Genomic DNA, 12,595 nt, shown 5'->3' on the forward strand with positions numbered 1-12,595 from the left:
TTCCTTGTTAAGATCCAGATACCATCTCTGGATTTCCTTGTATCTAGAGGGAAGTTCCCTCCTCTGTTACAGGGGACTATTTTATTTCTCCACCAGACATCTTCTCTTCCAACTATTTCACTTTAAATTCTGACATCTGTGCCTGCATGTGCCAATTCAACCCTTGTTGCAGTCATTCATTTAATATGTAAATAAGTATTTAATATATAACTAATGTAATATGTAATAGGTCATAACTTTTATCACATGAAAATATATAAATACAAAAATGGAGTCAAATTGGTCAGAACCAGTTGGGGACAGAATTGGCCAATGTATGGAGTTACCTGTAGACGTGATCAAATGTTTCTGCTCACTCTCACCCTCCTCCTCAGCTTATTTTTCGTTGCCCCCCTTTTTTTAATGTTTATTTTATTTTTGAGAGAGAGAGCACAAGCAGGGGAGGGGCAGAGAGAGAGGGAGACACAGATCTGAAGCAGGCTCCAGGCTCTGAGCTGTCAGCACAGGACCCGACGCAGGACTCAAACCCACGAACCGTGAGATTGTGACCTGAGCCGAAGTCGGATTTTTAAACGACTGAGCCACCCAGACACCCCTCATTGCATCATGAATTCTAAGAACAATCTCCTTCCAAGATCATTCAGGTTGTTGGCAGAATCCAGTTCTTTGTGGTGATAAGATTGAGGCATTGTTTTCTTGCTGACATAATTTCTACGGGCCTCTCTGTCCAGTCCTTGCATCTGAGCCTATGTGTGTGTGTATATATATATATATATATATATATATATATATATATATTTATATTTATATTTTATATTTTATATTTTATATTTTATATTTTATATATATATTTTAATATGAAATTTATTGTGAAATTGGTTTCCATACAACACACAGTGCTCATCCCAACAGGTGCCCTCCTCAATACCCATCACCAACCCTCCCCTCCCTCCCACCCCCCATCAACCCTCAGTTTATTCTCAGTTTTTAAGAGTCTCTTATGTTTTGCCTCCCTCCCTCTGTTTGTAACTATATTTTTTCCTCTTCCCTCCCCCATGGTCTTCTGCTAAGTTTCTCAGGATTCACTTAAGAGTGAAAACATATGGTATCAGTCTTTCTCTGTGTGACTTATTTCACTTAGCCTAACACTCTCCAGTTCCATCCACATTTCTACAAAAGGCCATATTTCATTCTTTCTCATTGCCACGTAGTATTCCATTGTGTATATAAACCACAATTTCTTGATCCATTCATCAGGTGATGGACATTTAGGCTCTTTCCATAATTTGGCTCTTGTTGAAAGTGCTGCTCTAAACATTGGGGTACAAGTGCCCCTATGCATCAGCACTCCTGTATCCCTTGGGTAAATTCCTAGCAGTGTTATTGCTGGGTCATAGGGTAGTCCTATTTTTAATTTTTGGAGGAACCTCCACACTGTTTTCCAGAGTGGCTGCAACGTTGCCCTTTTAAGAAAGGACCCCTACTCCATCACAAATGACAGATGAGGTTATCAGACAATTTATCTCTAAACTTACACTTAAAAGATCCCACTTAACAATTCCTCTAGGGAATGGTGGTGCATTAATCCACCCCTCTCTGAATTAAATTCTTCAGGAACCTGGGTACTAGTTCCCAGTCATGTAGCCTAACATAGCATTCCCCTCCACATCTGCGACTTCTCCTGGAACCAGCTGTTATCATGGTTTTGCCTCTCACTTGCCAAGCCCCTCCCCCTCTGTTACAGGAAGTAATTAGATGTAAGAGGGCTTACTTTTTCTGAAGCTGCACTCATTGCTGACCAATATACTCCGTATTTCAGGGTATGTACAATTGGATCACAGGGTAAGGCATGCTCTGATTTGGCATATAAAAAAGCTAATTTCATTTATGCTTTCATTTTAAGTACTGGTGCTCTATACTGGAATATTATCATCTGTATTTGCACATTTTATGAGTTCTCAAAATTCTAAGCCTTGAGCTCACTTCTTACAGGAAGAAAAGAAAGTACCCCTCTTTAATTTGACTTCTGGATTCCTATATTGCTAAGCAGATAGGCTTTAAAGAACTGGGGAAAGGATTGTTGGTGAGGATATAAACAGCTAGCTAGGCACTGTAATTCTTAAGGTATTTTTCTAAAACAGGCAGCTATTTCAGCCAAGGTTTCCTTAATGGAAGAATTCATAATAAAAATCATGTGTACATCATGCATATTATCTTAAAGCTGCAGTCTCCCTTCAGTGGCAAAGAACTTTTGGATTTTTTTTTTACTCCTTTTTAGTTTTGGAAAATATATGTACTTGGTTAAAAAATGAATAAATCTGAAAAACTTATTATGAAAAACAATAATCCCTCCTGTGCACTTCGACATACATACACCAGTCCCACTCTCCAGAAGCAAACTATTTGTAATGGAATTTTAATTTTTTCTAGTAGCCATCTTCCCAAATCTTTATGAAACTTATTTTACTCTACCCTCCTTCCAATTTTGGGTAATATTAATTTTAGTCCTCTTGGCAGGGTATACCATTCTAAGTTTAAAATGGTTTTCCCTTTTGTTTCTCTCTTCATTGTTTCTTATCTTCCAGATTGCTAAAGAGAAATCAGATGCAAATCTCATTTTTTTTTTTTTTTTTTTTTTGCAGATAAACTCCTGTCCCTCCTCACCAAAGCTTTTTTGATCTTTTATCGGCTGTGTCCTTAAATTTTATAACAGGTCTATCTTGGTTTTTTCTATTCCTTTACTCCACATTCATTGGATTCCTGCAAGATGATAAGCCTTTCTTTTTTAAGCTTTAGGAAAAGTACCTCTAATATGTCTTGGATTATTTCTTACCCTTTATTTGCCATTATCTTTCTAGAACTCTTACGAGCCAGATGTTAGTCCTCCCAAATGGACCCTTTGTGTTGCTTATCTATTCGCTATTTTTTTATGCATTTTCTCCCTATTCTGAGAGCTCTTCTTGACTTCATGCTCTAAAACTTCTATTTAAAATTACATGTTGACAATCACATACTTAATCCCCAAGAGCTCTTTCTTGTTGTTTAATTTTCTTTTCCATATTTTTCTCCTCTTGTGTTATAGTCAGTATCCCTTCATCACTCTGAAGTTACCCACCAGAAATTTGTTATTTTGTTTCCATAACTATGTTTCTTCTAGAGTCAATTGGTTTCATTTATCGATTTCTGTTTTGTCACATGCCTTGTGGTTTTCGATTATATGTTCTCTTTTTTGTTTTAAGTTTGTTTCAACAGAGACAGAGAGAAGCACGTGCGGGCAGAGAGAGAGACAATCTCAAGCAGGCTTCGCACCATCAGTGCAGAGTCTGACATGGGCTTCGAACCCACAAACTGTGACATTATGACCTGACCTGAAATCAGGAGTCTGACACTTAACTGAATGTGTCACCCAGGTGCCTCCCTGTTACACTTCCATATTTAAAACCACTTGCTGGTCTACACAGAAATCTTATACTGCTAGACTTCTCCATGGATAAACAAACTCCTTGCACATAGTTGGGGCTTATTAAGTTCAAGACTTCATTTTACAAGGCCCCCAGATTCAATAATGATGATAGCAGCATCCATCAGAGTAGTCTGATTTCTTCTCCATTAGTTCATTTTCTTCCAAAGTCTTTCAAGTCTTTGTGGTTTGTTTTCATTTTTGTCTTAGAATGAAATGCTGGGTGGGGCACCTGTGTGGCTCAGTTGGTTAAGCATCCGACTTCAGCTCAAGTCATGATCTCATAGTTTCTGAGTTCAAGCCCCGTGTGGGGCTCTGCACTGACAGCTGGGAGCCTGGAGCCTGCTTCAAATTCTGTCTCCCTCTCTCTCTGCCCCTCCCCCACTTGTGCTCGCTCGCTCTCTCTCTCTCTCTCTCTCTCTCTCAAAAATAAATAAACATTAAATTAAAAGAACGAAATGCTGAGTGACCTACCCTCTGCCTGCTAAGAATTGTGAGGTTGAGATGTTAAATTGCAGGTAGCCAATCATCACAATCATTCTGTCGGTGGTGTTTGATGTAATCACCTCCTGTGCACTCCACTCCCTTTTTAAATTACCCTTTCAACTTCTAGTTTCCATTGTTGCTGCTAACTCTGAGCCTGGAGCTCTCCAAGGTTCATTTGAGAAAAATGACACAGATCCTTTCTCATTTCCTAGCTGGATGCCATTTTGTTTTATCTATAAACAGCCATAAATTCATTCTCGGGTAACATACATTTCTTTCTTCTGCTCATCTGAGGTTCTCTTCTATATTTGGGGCTTATTCCTTTACCATCATTTTATTGCCCTCTCATGAAGAGGCAAAGTAAAACATAAGGAAATGGCCTGGTCTGCTTTCATGAAGCAGAAGCCAGAAAGGGTTATTCTATTGTTCTTTCAGTAATAATAAAATATCATTTATCTACACTGATGACTGGAACACGGGTATCAGCGTCACCCATTAGAAACATGGTAGAAATGCAAATTCTTTGACACTAGGCTTACTAAATTAGAAACTATGAAGGCGGAGCCCAATATTCTGTGTTTTAACAAGACCTCCAATGATGTGTTGCATGTTCATGTTTAAGAATCTCTGAAGTACACACATGCTCATCCATATCCCTGTGGCTAAGCACACCTATTTGTAGCTCCATTGGCCAAGATATATCAGATCCAGTATAATTCCCAACAGCTGCATCCATCCACCATCTTCAGGTAAGGATCACTGATTCCCATTTGTAGGCCAAGCCCTCCCCTAGGCCTCAGGTACAGAACATGGTACAGCAGACAGACTGAGTGGCGATACTGGAATCAAGCCCAGAGTTCTTTGAGATTCACCCTGTTTCAGTCCCCATATTAACATTCCATTTCTGATAACTGGACATCTGTTTTCGTCTCTGTTTTGATAATCATACTAATACTACAGGACCCCCACGAGGCTGTGTTACTAGCTCCCATCCCACCAAATTTGGTTATTGCTGGTATAAAATGTATCATGTTGATTGGAAACCAGGACCCTGCTTGATTTTAGCTCTCTTTTGCATTCTCTACCAGAAAATGGAACCATTTGCTCTCACAACTGCAAACCAAGACTTACAGTTTCAACCTATTCCAGGAATGTGATCTCTTATCAATATGAAATTTCCTCATCAGTGCTAGTGATATCATCTTTATGATAAAAATCCTGCCACTCTTTTCTCCCAAAAAAGATGATGTCCAGGCTTGAAACAATCCTCTCTTTTCTTTTGCTAAGAACTTCCTTGCCTCACCTTCCTATGTATAAAAACCTTTTATTTTTGTATAAATCCCCAGAGCATCTCCCTACTTGTTAGACAGGATACTGTCCCGTTCATCAATCACTTAATAAAAAGCCAATTAGATGTTCAAATTTACTCAGTTGAATTTTGTTTTTTTAACATGGCAATATGGTATCGTATCTTCTCATGGCATTTGTTCTTGGGTCTCACAACTCAGGCCTGATGGTGATCCGATATGTAACCACAAAGGAGAAATCAACCAGTAACCCTGGTCACATTTACTGTGCACCCTAATCAAAGAAACTGACTGGTCACCTACAAAATCGATTGTCAACTGACATGGGCAATTATGTGTGGCATGCCATTTTTAGAGTGTCAGTTGTGAGTACAGGATCTGAGAAGGAAAAGTGCATTTGCCAGGTGACCTGTAGAACAGCTTCCTGGGTAAGAGTAAATAAGAGAATACTGACCATTTGATCCCAGGAGATGACACCATGACTTCTCTCATGGGAGTTGCCCTGACTTGCTTTGATGAAGGCCATCCCTATCCATTGTCAGTGATCTCAGTAGTGATCCATAGTGCACTGCCAACAACAAGGAGCAGTTATCACACTCTAGCCTACCAATGGCAAAGAACATGGGAGAACAGGGAAGGAAACCTACAGGACAACTTGCAAGCTTCTTTCAACCACCTCAAACCATGACCAGCAGGTTTGTTTCAGCCCATTTTCCCTCCTGCCTCAGATCCCAAAACTGCAGAGGTGTCTTCTTGCTGAATTCATGTTTTGTTCTTGTGTTTATAGAACAAACAAATAAGAGGAATTTCTGATTCTAGGGCATGCAATAGAAAGAATAAAGTGGTCTTCTGTGCCTTAAGAAAAGTAATTTAGTGGAGCCATTAAGAGATTAAAAACAGCAACCAAGGCCCTCATTTTTAGATCAATTAATACTATAATGAACGTTATGCAATAAAATCTTTCTTGATTCAGATTTTGTATAATTTTTTCAGTGAAGTGATGGATGGACAATTGAAAGAATGTTATTACAAACAAAATTTTCAAATAAAATTACAAACATACATATTTTTAAGAACTCAGACCTTCAAGCTATTCTATAACATTCAATTCTATCAATAATATAGTAAGGTGACAGAAAAGAATAGTATGAGAGGGAAGAAGAATATACCACTCAGTTTGATCGATTTTTGGCAATGTGACATGGCCTAGAGAATTCTGGTATGTGGATTTATGTATTTTGAGTTATTGCTTAAACTGAAATAAAAATAATTTATTGTTTATTCTTAGAAGGCATTGTGCTAGGTACTGGGGACTTATAAAAATGAATATATTTTTATCTTGAATGAGATTACCAAACTATTGTTGATGAAAAATACTTAAGAATACACTGAAGAGCAACCATATGAAGAGCATTTGGTTGCTGGCTGTGTTTTACACAACTCCTTTTGCCCCCATACATAACTTCCTCAATATTCACTAATACAAAGAGACTCCTATCAATGTGCTAAATGTGGTATTACCTACTTTTCAGTACCTCTTATCTGACCACATGGCTAATACTCAAATGGTTTGCATTTTAAAATCTTGTCTGTAAAAACATTAGGAAAAAAACTTCAAATTACTACAGAACTTTTCCCTTTTTTTTCTATTGCTAGTATTTTGTACATAAAAATTCAAAGCAGAGCGGGTTAAGTGGTATAAACTTCCAGTTATAAAATAATTAAATCATGAGGATATAAACAGCAACATAAGGAATACAGTCAATGATATTGTATTAACTTTGTATGGTGACGGATAGTAACTAGTTATCGTGGTGAGCACTGAGCAACATATATACTTGTCAAATCACTATGTTGTATACCTGAAAGTAATATAATACTATATCTCAATTTAAAAAACCGAAGGAAAAAAACTAATTCTTGACACTATTTTTTGTTGCAATGTTTCATATGAGAAAGCAAAGCTAATCAATGGAATCAGAGCAATGTAATATGGGGATCTTCAATCCCCCAAGTTATTGAGCATTTTAAAGGACTTAATAGAATATGAACATAGAGAGTTGTTACATACAGTTGTTTAAGCTGTACACTACACAAATCTAGGGTACAGCACTCATAGTCTAGTGTGAATGGGAAGCCTTTGGAACCATGCATTTCTGCACTCCTGAAAGTTGCTTAACTTCAGAGTTGATTTGGATTCAAACATGATTATGTCATCTAACAGAATGTTTGACCACTGTATTATTTGCATCCATACATCTGAGTAAGCATCCTCAAGTGGTATTATTTTCATTCTGTCGAACACTACCACCATAACCTGCTGCTGTTCAAATGGCAGTCCCTTATTTGAAACCTCTCAGTACTTGTCTCTCCCACCCTCTAGCTACTCTATAATGCAAAGTAGGTTGAAAAGAGCCACACAACTCAAATGGTATGCTTCACTTAACTCTAGTATGATTCGAGACAATGGATCTATTACTATTTCATTAAAACAGACAACCATATTTATAGCCATATTCAATTTCAAGGTTAGAAGAAAGATAACAACCCTATGTGGAGTATGGTGAAGAGGAAGATGCCTGTCATACATTTCATATCCCAGAAAAACATATGAGTTGATGTATCCATCAACTTCTAGGAAATGGATGTAAAGTATGCTATAAACATATTGAAGGTGAGTTTGGGGAAGATTATTTTTTTAATGTTTATTTTGAGAGAGACAGAGAGAGAGAGAGAGAGAGAGAGAGAGAAACAGAATCCCAAGCAGACTCCACACTGTCAGCACAGAGCCCGATGTGGGGCTTGGACTCACAAACTGTGAGATCATGACATGAGGTGAAACCAAGAGTCGGACGCTTAACCAACTGAGTCAACCAGGTGTCCCTGGGGAAGATTATGTTTTAATTAGGTTTTTTTTCCCATGACTAGTAGTAGTTCTATAATGCCTCAGTCCCTGCCCCCTCTTGAAAGTCAACTTCTGAGTGACAGTGAGAGGAACATTAACACAAATGCAAAACAGTGTTCACTCTATGTGTTCTTTCCTGATTCTGAAGTGTCATTTAAAGCCAGTATTCTAGGGGCACCTGGGTGGCGCAGTCGGTTAAGCGTCCGACTTCAGCCAGGTCACGATCTCGCGGTCCGTGAGTTCGAGCCCCGCGTCAGGCTCTGGGCTGATGGCTCAGAGCCTGGAGCCTGTTTCCGATTCTGTGTCTCCCTCTCTCTCTGCCCCTCCTCCGTTCATGCTCTGTCTCTCTCTGTCCCAAAAATAAATAAAAACGTTGAAAAAAAAAGTTTAAAAAAATAAAGCCAGTATTCTAATCACAAGAGAGAGTCAAGGAGCTGGAAGTTAGTTTCAAGTAGTCTGGGCAAGATTTATTTGTACCCTCTGGTAAGATATCAATCCAATAGTTTCCTATTCTTCTCAGCAAGAAACAGATTCCAGTAACCTAGTAAAAGCCTTTGAAACACAGTCATCTTCAGGTAACATGCCAGGGGAAGTGACACAGCTCATCGGTCCATCCAGCAATTTCCCTTGGCCAAGCCTAATTTTAGGCATTTCGTACAAGTGTAACTTTTAGTCATGCCTTATCATTATTTGGTCCTGTCCCTACAAACCTCTCAAAATGCATAAATAGTTAGGGAATCAAAGTTCTTAAGGGAATATCAACCCTCCAAGTCTACCTCAAAAATCCATGTTCAGTGTTAGCTGACCACAGCAAGCTGGATCACAAAAGGATATGAAATAGTCTATGAGACAACAATGTGGACTCATGGGAAGCAGAGGGAGCTTACCAATGAATAGGTACAACTAAGTAGGCTCAAAGAAAGCAATTGGGACAAACCACCTAAAAACCCCCATCAAATGTGAAATAAGTTGGTATAATGCAAAGAGGGATGGTCTTAAAAATGGAATAATTCATTTTAAATGCCAACTATGCTATGTATTACCTTGATGGCCTTGAGAAGACCACTGAAACTCTCTGAGACTCAGTTTCCTCAGATGTAAAGTTGGGATAATTTTTGCCCAGCTACCTTCGCAATAGCAGGGTTGTTGGAGGAAAAATGAGACAATAAATGCGAAGGTATTTTATGACTAACAACTCTGTAACACTAAGGAATTCATTTCTGGAAGGCATTGGTCATAGGACAGGGGGGAAAGTCCCTGAAGTGTACTAGTAATAACAAGTGACCATATTGGTAGGAAAAAATAAATAAATTTTAAAAAGAAAAAGCAAATTTACTAATCATTTCCACCCCAAGATGTATGGTAAGCACAATTTTATTTTTGGTCACAGTGGAGTAAGAACAAAGACTATACAGAAATCTCCTTCTCTTATCATCCACTAATGTTTAGAAGAAGATACAATTTATTCAAGAAAAGCCTATCTGTCACAAAGACTGTCATTGTCTACTGCCCATTTACTGTTTTTCTTCCCCGTGACCTTGTGTGACAGATGGTAGTAACATAGGACGGAAAAGAGAAAGGTATACAGAAATGGAGGGAGGGAAAAATGAGGGAATGAAGAAGCCTACAAGTCTCAGCCTAAGAAACATAGTGGTAATCATGGAGACGGCAACAGAAGTCTCCAGGTGGGGCTTGCAGGATCTCTTTAGAAAACAATGATTCAGGTGCTGTCACCTATCTTTTCTTCTTTAAGCTGTCTGAAACATGACTGCGAAGACCAAAGTTGTGGCAGTCATCTTTTGCAATGGAAGCCAAAAACTAAAGTGGCAAGACAAATGACAGGAAATGCTGATGAGACCAGCACACCGGCCCTGGACTGCAACCTCCAAGCTTCCATTTTCTCTTTTTGTAGTCATAGTATACTATCCAAACATTATCATATAATAAAGGTTCAAAGTTCATGAATTAGGTCCTACACTATAAAACTAAACTTGGACCTAATAAGGTATCACATCCTCACATCCAAGACTCTTTCACATCAAATGCCCTGTCCCATTATCTTAACCAACACCCCTAAGTACAGTTTTGTTTTTCTATTTTTTTTTTAATATTCTGGGTAAAGCCAGAATACATTCTATTGGCTTCTAGAGGAATTAATGTTGCCAAGACAGCTGGAGAAGACTATGAAAGCTCGTTGGAGCTTGCAGTCAAGCTTTGTGTGTACTCAGGGAAAACAGCTGAGGACTGAGTCCTGATTTACATCATAAGGACAAACTCACATTTCAAAGCAACACTTAGTTCAAGCACCCAGTCTTCATACAGTTATAACAATACCTAGTAGCAGCTAGTCCAATTTCTTCTCTAAATATTTATGCCAGATTTCCATAGGAAGCTACGAATCGTACTGGACTAGAATTAAACGCCCCAGGGAACTAAGCGATAGTCCCACTCATTTTCAGACAGGAGAGCATCATTGTTATTATGATGAGCTGGCATCTGTGAAAATCGAGTACAAATTATTCCTTTCTTCCCCTCTATCCAAAGGGATATCATCACATACATAGAGTTTCTAATTTATATCATTGAAAAATTGGACAAATCAAGTCACTTGCATAACACCTCACCACTGTGCCCTTGGGTGAGGTTATCTAAATGAATGCCTCCCTTTTGTTCTCTTCAAGCTTACAAGATTCATAAGGACAGGGCATGGCAATCACCTTTTTATCCCAAGCCTCTAACACTCTGCCTTGTACATCCATTCAGTCAAAGCTGGTTCATTTGAATTCACTCAGCATATCTATGAGGTGACTTTTATTTGAGAGACAGACATGGTTTCAGGGTATAGAGAACCTCAGTTCTTCTGCTCACTACCACATGAGATGGGTTTATCAATCTCTCTAAGCCTTGGTTTATCATTAACAAAAACTCAACATTTTCTTGTCCAACCCATCTCTTGGTGTCACTGGTGGATCAAATGAGGTAAATCTCTAAAATACGTTTTGTAAGAGATTATTTGTCATCTGTGCATCTGTGGCAGTATTAGCTTTCTCTCTTATTTACCCCTAATGACTCTGTGAAATCCTACCGTCCAACCAAGTACAACTTTTCAGCACTGTCACTGTGTCACTTCCACCCAGGCTAAACTGTGGTCACTTGCCCAGCAGTGCCCTTCTAACAGAAGAACACAGTTTAGGCTACCTTTTTACATAATTATCTCTTACTTAGGTATGGAGTAAGCTCCAAGACAAAGTAAACACATCCCAGACATCTTCTGGAGAGGCCCTTCGCATCAGTAATTCAAGATCATCAGCAAGAAGGGAGAGAAATGGGGCAGAGAACCTAGGTGGGTTTCCTCACTCCCACATATGATTGTTTTTGTAAATGGCAGTAAAAGTACTCTATAAATTGCTTATCTAGAGCAGCTGGGTATTTCTTCTTGGGTTGCATTTAAACGGTAGGTCCCTGACATGTGGAGGGTTTTGGAACCCTTGCATAGCCATATGCAAATGTTAATGCAAATTCCTAAACCAAAAAGAACTTGTTTTTGGATTAAAAACTGTTTGGAATTACCAACAAGGTAGCAAACAGAGGAGCTATGCTTTCACACATTCTAAATGAAAGGCCTTAGTTCAGAATTTTGGCTATAACAATCGACAATAATGTAATAGAGAAAATTATACCAATGAATCCCTTAATACCACAGCTGGTCTTTCTGAATCATTTGAAATATGCCAACCAGCCTCAAGATCAAACTAAAGCACATCAGCCATACAATAAATGTATGGCTCACCACAACATGGGTACCCACAAAAGAATAACATATTCTGCCCTCAGTAAATACATTCCAGTGGGGCCTCCAGTAGCTTAATTAAAATAAAATTGGTAAAAGCAAATAAATATTTAAGACTGCTCCTCCTCCCTCATTTTTCCATGGGGAAAAACCCAAAATTAAAATTGTATGTCATTTTAATAATTGTTTTACTTAACATCTACAGAGCCTGAGTTAATATAATCAGACTACCAAATCAGACTCCTATGAGTCAGAGATATTACCCAATAACACCCTGTATAATAACTTCAAGGATACAAGCACACAGAGGCATAGGTTAGGCAGGGAGAGGTTCAGGATATGGAACCCAGGCTTCCCAGGTGCTTCCTTCCCACGTTAGAGATGTACTCTCTGACCTGTGTTCAAAGAGGACTTCTCCAAGTTGGGTATGCAGTCACCTCAAACAGCAGTATTTTATGTTATGAAACATGTCCATTTACAGTCAGAGAGTTACATCGCTCACGTGACATTTTCCAGAGAGCCATGCGCCATAAATCCATAGACCCTAGATGTGTTTACCACAAGGAATCCTAAACCAGAGACACCCTGCCAAAAGCAATCCATACACACCACTCCTCCTTGCAAACACCATTAGTCTGTTCACCAGA

Source organism: Felis catus, chromosome X (assembly GCF_018350175.1).
Source record: "Felis catus isolate Fca126 chromosome X, F.catus_Fca126_mat1.0, whole genome shotgun sequence".
Taxonomy (NCBI): domain Eukaryota; kingdom Metazoa; phylum Chordata; class Mammalia; order Carnivora; family Felidae; genus Felis; species Felis catus.